Source organism: Chenopodium quinoa, unplaced genomic scaffold (assembly GCF_001683475.1).
Source record: "Chenopodium quinoa cultivar QQ74 unplaced genomic scaffold, ASM168347v1, whole genome shotgun sequence".
NCBI lineage: Eukaryota > Viridiplantae > Streptophyta > Magnoliopsida > Caryophyllales > Amaranthaceae > Chenopodium > Chenopodium quinoa.
The window spans coordinates 2471708-2480959 of record NW_018745533.1 but is presented as its reverse complement, the minus strand read 5'-3'; the positions used below and the strand labels follow the sequence as shown (position 1 = coordinate 2480959).

The window sequence follows — 9252 nt, the reverse complement described above, 5'->3', positions numbered from 1 at the left end:
AACAAAAAAGAATTTCTTCCACATGTTTATTTTTTTTCACATGTTTATAATATCTAGTTATCTACTACATCTATTCAAAAAAATAATATCAACTAGTCTACTATGTACGTATATATGTCAGCATCACTTGTCACTCCAACGTTAATAATGATGAATCAAGTTCTATCAATCTAATCCCATAAATTATATACAAGTACTTAATACTCCCAAAAAATAAACAAAAAAATTAAATTAAATTAAAAAAAAAATAATAAATAAATAAAACTATTCTCCCACATGTTTGTATAAATAGTTCCATTTAACTGATAAAATCAATCAAAAATAAAACACAAAAATGGAGCCTTTTTGGTTAGTATCACTACTCTTCTTCATCCTTTCATTCTTTATACTTGTCAACTTTATTAAGAAACAACAATCACCTAAAAATCTACCACCAGGGCCTCCAAAGCTACCTTTGATAGGCAACCTTCATCAACTAGCATCAAAAACCACCCTCCCACACCGCCGCCTCGCCGAGCTAGCGAGTATGCACGGCCCAATCATGCACCTCCGCCTAGGAGAAGTGACAAATTAGAGAGAATTAGAAATTAATTGGAATAGAATTGTTTGCCTTCTCATTAATCAAATTGGGAAATATATAGGAGATACAAATCCTAGTCCTACTATCACAAGATATCTTAGGATCTTAGGAAAATAACTAAAATAGAAAAGATATTATTTGGAAATATTCTATCATATCAAAATAATATAATATCATATCTCATACCCCCCTCAAGTTGGAGCGCTTGGATCGTAAGTGCCCAACTTGAAAAGAAGATAATCAAACTGTGCTTTCCCAAGAGCTTTTGTAAAAATGTCCGCAAGCTGTGAAGAAGTCGGAACATGAGATGTAGATAACCACCCCTCAGTAATTGCATCACGAACGAAGTGACAATCAATCTCAATGTGCTTTGTCCATTCATGAAAAATCGGATTCTTTGCAATGTGCAAAGCCGCTTCATTATCACAAAATAACTTAATAGCCTTTGGATGGTGTACTCCAAGACTTAACAACAAAGCCTTCACCCATTTCAGCTCTTTAGAACACGAAGACATGCACCTGTATTCGGCCTCCAAAGAAGAGAAGGAGACCGTGGGTTGCTTCTTGGTTTTCCACGAAATAGGTGATTTACCGAGAAAAACAAGCCAACCAGATAAAGATCGGCGAGTCAGGGGACAAGCAGCCCAATCTGAATCACACCAACCCTGCAGATTTAAATCACAATCAGAGCTCAACAAAATACCCCGTCCGGGAGTCCCTTTCAAGTACCGAACCACCCTTAAAGCAGCATCCCAGTGTTCACTACGTGGTTGCTGCATAAACTGAGACAAAATATGAACAGAGTACGCCAAATCAGGACGCGTTACAGTAAGATAAATTAGACGACCAACAAGTCGCATGTAAGGCTCCGGATCAGAGAGAATTGCGCCAGTGGCTAAACCTAACTTGTGGTTTTGCTCCACTCTCCCATTCTGTTGAGGGGTTCCCACACATGAAGTTTGGAAAATAATTCCAGTAGCGACAAAAAAAATCAATCAAGCAATTAAATTCGGTTCCATTATCACTTTGAACGATTTTAATTGTTTGATTAAATTGCCTCTCAACCATAGAAACAAAAGCCATAAACATCTGAAAAACCTCTGTTTTATCAACCAACAAATAAATCCATACAACTCTTGAATAATCATCAACAATAGTTAAAAAATAACGAGCCCCACACGACGAAACATGACGATATGGACCCCATAAATCACAATGTACTTTCTCAAAAATTCTTGATGTTTTATTTTCACTCGAGGGGAATTTGTCTCTAGGATGCTTAGCACGAAAACATACTTCACAACCTTTATTTAAAGTACTTTTATTGCTAATGTGCGGAAGTAACTTAACTATTTTCTCCGAAGGATGCCCCATTCTTCTATGCCAAAGCTCCAAATCTGAAGTTGCTTCAACCACAGACACACGTTGCACCACATCCGACTTGCCAAAGAAATAATATAGTCCATCTCGCCTAATTCTCGTTCCAATCAACTGCTTCAATCGGTCCTGTATAGCACACATATATGAGAAATTGGACAACAACATTTAATTGATCACTGAGTTGTGTAACAGAAATTAAATTGCAATTAAGATGTGGCACAAAAAGAACTCCAGAGATAGTTATTTGATCGGATAATTTGACCGATCCCTCCAAAGTAGCAAGAACACTGTCACCATTCGGCAATCCAACGGGGCATTCAATATAACGAGTGTCAAATAACCAAGATTTATTGCCGGTAACATGATGAGTAGCTCTGGTATCTATAATCCAACAAGTATCATCAAATTGACGATGTAGATGATTTTCATGAATTTTTGCATTACCCACAATTATAGGTAAGGGGGACGGAGGTGATGTCTCACCACTGGCCATGGTTGTGATTTTTGAAGGGAAAAAAAATTAACCTGCTCTTGATACCATGACAAATTAGAGAGAATTAGAAATTAATTGGAATAGAATTGCTTGCCTTCTCATTAATCACATTGGGAAATATATAGGAGATACAAATCCTACTCCTAGTATCACAAAATATCTTAGGATCTTAGGAAAATAACTAAAATAGAAAAGATATTATATGGAAATATTCTATCATATCAAAATAATATACTATCATATCTCAATAAGAAGTGTCTACGGTGATCATTTCCTCGGCGGAGATGGCGAAAGAAGTGATGAAAACTCATGATGCTTTGCTTTGTAATAGGCCATCAATATTATTGGCCGAAGTAGCGTTCTATAACCTTAGTAACCTCGCTCTTAGTCCCTACGGAGACTACTGGCGCCAAGTTGGTAAGATCACCACCCTTGAGCTCTTTACGGCCCGCCGTGTTCAGGTGTTTCGGCCCATAATAGAGGATGAGGTGGTGGATTTTGTCAAGTTTTTAGCTTCTCAGTCTGGCTCCGTGGTTAATGTTAGTAGCAAGATATTTTCTATCTTGTTTAACATCACTTTAAGGTACGTTTTGTCTTGATTCTATGAAAATTAACCAGCGTTTTGTCTAATTTAAAGGAAAAATATACTTTAATAATTATTGATGATTTACTTTTAATAATCTCAACTAATTAAATATTTTTTTTTAAAATAATCCTTAGTTATTCTTACTATGTTATGACTTTTCATCTAGTAATTCCAACCGGTCAACACCAAATCAATGACTTTATGTAACAGTCAAGCAATACACATGTCAGCACCTAATTGGTCTAAAATTAAAAAAAAAAAAAAAAACTAGCAACCACCACCCCTCCCCTCTGCCACTGTGAAACCCAAGGGCCAACCCCCAGCCCATCAAAAAATGGTCAACCGTCTCCCCTAAACCTCGAAAGCAGTCAGCCGACCACTCCCAACCCTCGGAACGAACCACCTTTGCATAGCCCACTCCAAGCCGAAACTAAAGAAGAGAGAGAACTTTATTAAATATACGATGTATATTTGATTATAACGCATTTTCATATAGATATACGATGCACATATATAATTTTTCGTTTTTAAATAATTTAAATTCTAATATCTAAAGATAAATTTTTAGTTCTTTATAAAGTTGGATAATTTTTTTTTTAAATAATTCAAGTCCTAATAAATCACTATTCGTTGTTTTGTAAAGGAAAAATTACTCAGATAATCCCACCTTTTGGGCGTCCGCCCAAAATAATCACACCTTTTGGTTATTTTTAAATAATACGACCTTTATACCTAATCCGCTCAAAATGGTCCAAAGTGACCTGTAACCGGTTGATTAGGTAATTAAAGGATATGGACTTAGGGCCTGTTCTCATTGACTGAACTCAGCTGAACTGAACTGAACTAAACTGAACCGAGCTGAGCTGAACTGAACTAAACTAAACTGAACTAAAATGAATATTTTATAAGAGAAGGAAATTAGGAGCTGAACTGAACTGAACTGAACTGAATTTCAACGTAAGAGAACATGCCCTTAATGCATAAGCTCTTTTCCTAATCCTAATAGGATAGATTAAGTTTTTTATTTTGGGCCACATTATGTTGGGTTAGGTGAAGATAGACTGTGTTCACTCAAAATTGAGCTAATATTATTATAACACTATTGGCAAACTATGGTTAGTAGATAGGAAAATGATTTTAATTTAAAATAGATCTTATTCATTTAATAGAGTTCCAATAAATTCTACATAAAATAGTTTATATAATAATAAAAATCAAAATAAATATCCGTATACATTTTTTTAAAAAGAATACATATAACTATAATTTACTTTAAAATATGGGCGATTATAGGGTATAAAGGTCGGATTATTTAAAAATAACCCAAAGTTGGGATTATTTTGGGTGGACGTCCCAAAGGAGATTATTCCGAGCAATTTTCCCATTATTCTTAAATATAATTTGTCACTTTTTCTTAGGAGGTGAATGATTTTTTTTATTCTAATTAAAAACAAAATATAAATCTAATTTTTAATTGGTCGAAATAATACATTTGCTTAGGTGGCATGCTAAATGCTCCCAAATAAAAGCCTACTTTATTTATATATATTAGATCGATTAATACATGTAGATTTAAAATCTGTCATAATCATAGTAATACCGAAAAAGGCTTATTTAATAAACTTTAATATTTCCCAGACATTAAATAATTTTTATTTTTCATTACACATATTATAAATATATATGTAATTTTTGCACCACAAAATTCATTTTAAAAAAATGCTTTAAAACAAGATCCATTTAAGATGCTTTAATTTGTAAATTTATACTAACTATGAGTACATTATTTCAATTTTCTAACTTTCCCAGATTAATAATATTTGACTACTTACATACTAAATTTGTATTGAGTTTAAATCTTAAACATAATAAGATACTAATATGTGCAAGTTTAAAGTCCGTCCTAAACTAACATAATTAAACTCGATCTAAAACATGTACAACTTAACTCTCAATATTATATAAGCCATAACTGAGGCATCACCCGACACAAAAACATATATATACAACTTAACTCTCAATAATATTAGCCGATTTCTCATAAGTTTTACATTATCAGAATAGGAATGAACAAGAAAGGCAAAGATGGAGAAGAGTTTAAAACACTTATAGGAGATATGACCGCGATTTCCTCTGGTTTTTCGATTGGAGACTTATATCCATCATTGAAATTTATAAGTACAATTAGTGGAATGAAAGGGCAACTTCAAGGTATAGTCAAGAGAAGTGACAAATAATTGATGGATCCTATAATTGAAGAGCATATGACTAACAAAAAAACAAGGTATTGAAGACCAAGAAGAAGACTTGATTGATGTTCTTCTAAAATTTCACAAAGACAACCTATGTCTTGACACCAATTTTTCTCTTACTACCAACAACATCAAGGCCATAGTTTTGGTAAGTTCCTCTTTAATAGTTGCTTACATCAAAAATTTTTTTTTTTTTTAAAATATGTATATATTAATTGTAAAAGTCATTACAAGTTACAACTAAAAACATCTTACTACCTCTGCTTTTAAATAAGTAAAACATTTTCCAGTTTTGGTTGTTAGGAGTTTAATTTACTGTTTATGATTTATCTTTCTTTATCTATATATGTATTTATCACACTGCTTCATTATGTTAATTTTGTTGTGTCCATCACTTCCTAGTGTTTAATTATTTCAATGGAAGAAATAATTCTTGGAAATTGTGACGCAAATATAAACATTTAATATAAATTAAAAGGCTTGGGGCCTTTTGATAAGCTAACTAAAAGTCATAAAATTAAATTAAAATGAACATTAATTACACCGATTTATGCGTGATTTTGTCATGTGTTCCTAAATTAATACCACTTTAGGTAATATTTTAATTGCTTGGGGCGTTCGTCAATTAGCAAGATCCAAATTAAAATCATATTCTTATAAAACTATGTAGAATTTAAGTAGGGAACAAGTAATAATTCTCATATCATAAGATGTCACACATGTTAGTTTTAATATGGTGTCTCTTATTGATTATTATTTCATTATTACAAAATTATGCAGGAGTTGTTTGGTGCTGCGAGTGAAACATCTTCAACAGTAATCGAATGGGCAATATCTGAGTTGTTAAAGAATCCTATAAAGATGAAAAAAGCACAAGATGAGGTGAGACGAGTGATAGAACAATGTATACTATAAGAGGGGGGGTGAATTGTAGTGTATGTAGACTATGGTAAATTTTGCGGAATTAAATCTACTACTAAGAGAAAAGACACTGAGATAGGCAATGAATAAATTCACTATGTAAAAATGATTTACAATCACTAATACGTTGCCTAGACTCAAGTTCCGTGAGGAACTCAAGTTACCCAACTGTGATCCCTCAATCACAGTTTCTCACACTTTGTGATTCTACTCCGAATCACTTGTACAGTGTAAACAACTCTCTCAAGTCTCACACTTTACAACTCTCACAACCCAAACCCAATTACACAATGATTACAAGTATTTCCTAAAGAACTTAAGAGACTAAGGATGGAAGGAACTTCTCTTTTAAACACTTTGAAACTCTATGCTCAGAATACTTAAGATTGTTTTTCCACACTATCAAAACTTAACGTTGATCTGTTTTTATAAGGAGTTAAACCAAGCTTTCATCAAGTTCCCACTTCCCCCTTAATCCCACGTTCTCTTTGACTGAGAAGTTGGGATGTAGGCAGAGGAAATTTAGGAACATGATTTCCCTAGCTTGACTCCTAAATTCAACGTGCTCCTTAATTTAAGCAGCCAATATTTACCAAGTTAAAAATCAGTTAAAGACTTATTCAAAAGATAATTATTATTTATTAAAAAAAGATAATTATTTATTTATTAATTAAAAGATAAATAATTAATTAATTTAAAACTTATCTTTTTTAATTAATGAATTATTTATTTATTTATAAAATCTTTTTAAATCTTTTTCAAAACTGATTTTTATCACTTCCTTAAATTAAGGGATATGAAAACTGTTTTAAAACTTTCGTTTAAAACTTTCTGAGTCAATCGTCAAGTTCCTTCGGGAACTTCAGGTTCCTTCAGGAACTTCGAGTTTCTTCTTAATTCCTTCCATTCCTTCCAACACTTTTGTTTCTTAAGCTCGTACACTGAGTAACTAAGTATATAGAGTTGTGAGGACATCTTGAAAGCTTGCATTCATCATCAAGTCTTCCAAACTCTGTTGTTCCTACTCCGGAACATGTATTTGTGTACCTGAATCTTTCTGTTCAACCAAGACTCATAAACATCATTAGTCAGAGTTTGTTTTACGTAAGTCAATCATCAAAATATTAAGGTAGTCAATTCAACAACGAGTATTGCAAGGAAATGAAACATTAATTAATGAGGCAAGTCTAGATACACTTAAGTATTTGAAGCTCGTAATCAAAGAAACTTTAAGGCTTCATCCTCCTTTCCCTTGCTTGACCCCAAGAGAGTCCTTAGCAAGATGTGAAATTGATGGTTATGAAATACCTTCAAAAACCCGAGTTTTGATTAATGCATGGGCTATTGGAAGAAATCCGAAACATTGGACAAACCCAGGAGAGTTTAATCCCGAAAGATTTGAAGAATCTTCAATTGATTACAAGGGAATGCATTTTGAGCTAATTCCATTTGGCTCCGGAAGAAGGGTGTGCCCGGGAATAGGACTAAGTATTGCCACAATTGAGCTCGTGTTAGCCATGTTGCTTTACCATTTTGATTGGAAAATACCTAATGGGACTAGACCCGAAGAATAGGACATGGATGAGACTTTTGGGTTAGTAGGAAGGAGGGAGAACGACTTGCAAATAATTCCTTTGCTATAAACTTTCTTAGGTTACAAATGATGGTTTTTTCATTGCTATGTTAACTAGCTTGAATTTATTTTGGAAAGTACAAAACTAGTTTATAATAATCAAGTAGCAAAAAGTATGATCAATATTGACTTTGTAATGGTATTATTGACTTTTCGTGTCTTTTACTATTCATCCGTTTTTAAATACTTGCTCCACTTCTCCATACGCGGAGGTTTAGAAGTAATTGGAGAAAGTAACAAAATATGGAGATGGTGGAGTAGGGGAAGAATAAAAAATTGTTAAAAGCAAAAGTAATTGATCTGAAAAAATTAGAGGAGAGAGAATATAAAATTAATAAAATACAGAGTATGATTTATGGTGGGTACATTAGGTGAGAAAAATGAATTAAATATTGTAAAATATTTCCAAATAAGGAAATGGAGCAATTATTTAAAAACGACCGAATAAGAAAAGTAGAACAAGTATTTAAAAATGGAGGAAAGAACATGTTGCTTTTAACTTACTTCCCCTTTTTTTTTCAGGAGAAAAATAAAAAATTAAGTTCAATTAATAACCAAACTAATAGTAATAATTTTGAAGGATTAGTTCTTATAAATGTCAATCATGACTCATGAGTATCGTCCTCTAAAACTTTACCTGATTTAATTGAATACTAAAACCACAAAATCTTATGATGTAATACCGGATGAGACAGTATGTAAACCTTTTACAACAACTTTTTGGTGCATCAGGCCACACCATGCAGTAGGGGTTATCCGAGTTTTTTCGCTAGGGGTTATCTGAGTTTTTCAGTCTGGGGTTACTTGAATTACTCGATCAAGGACTTAGGGGTTACTTAAGTTACTCGGTCAAGGTTACTTGAGGGTTTCGGACAGGGGTTGCTCAAGGGGTTCACTTGGTTAAATTAAGGGTTCCTCAGTCAGGGATTACTCGAGGATTTAAGTCAGGGGTTACTCGAGTTTCTCGGTCAGGCCGCATACAAAAAATTGTGACTCGAGTAACCCTGACCGAGAAACTCAAGTAATTCCTGATTGAAAAACTTGGGTAACCCCTGACGGAGAAACTCAAGTAACCCCGAAAACTCGAGTAACCCCTGACCGAGAAACTCAAGTAACCTCGAAAAACTTAAGTAACCCCGAAAACCCAAGTAACCCCTGAATAAGAAACTAAAGTAACCCCTGCGCCACACGATACAACAAGCCGCATATAAAAATTTGTGAACCTCGCTCTCATCAATAACAAAATACCTTACTCATTTCACATACTTCAACAAATTAATTGTTAATAATAGTTTTTATTTTTCAGCTTCTTTTGATAATTAAAATTAAATATGACCTACCTTTTTTTTTTTTTTTTTTTTTTTTTACATGAGCCTATTATATGGTAGGGAAGGCTAGTTGTATTAC

The 9252-nt window shown here is 33.3% G+C and overlaps 1 pseudogene; it reads left to right on the top strand.

Annotated features, from left to right (window-relative positions):
* The first annotated feature begins 310 nt into the window (after nucleotides 1–310).
* LOC110715905 lies at nucleotides 311–7855 on the top strand (annotated as a pseudogene).
* The last annotated feature ends 1397 nt before the right edge of the window (nucleotides 7856–9252 follow it).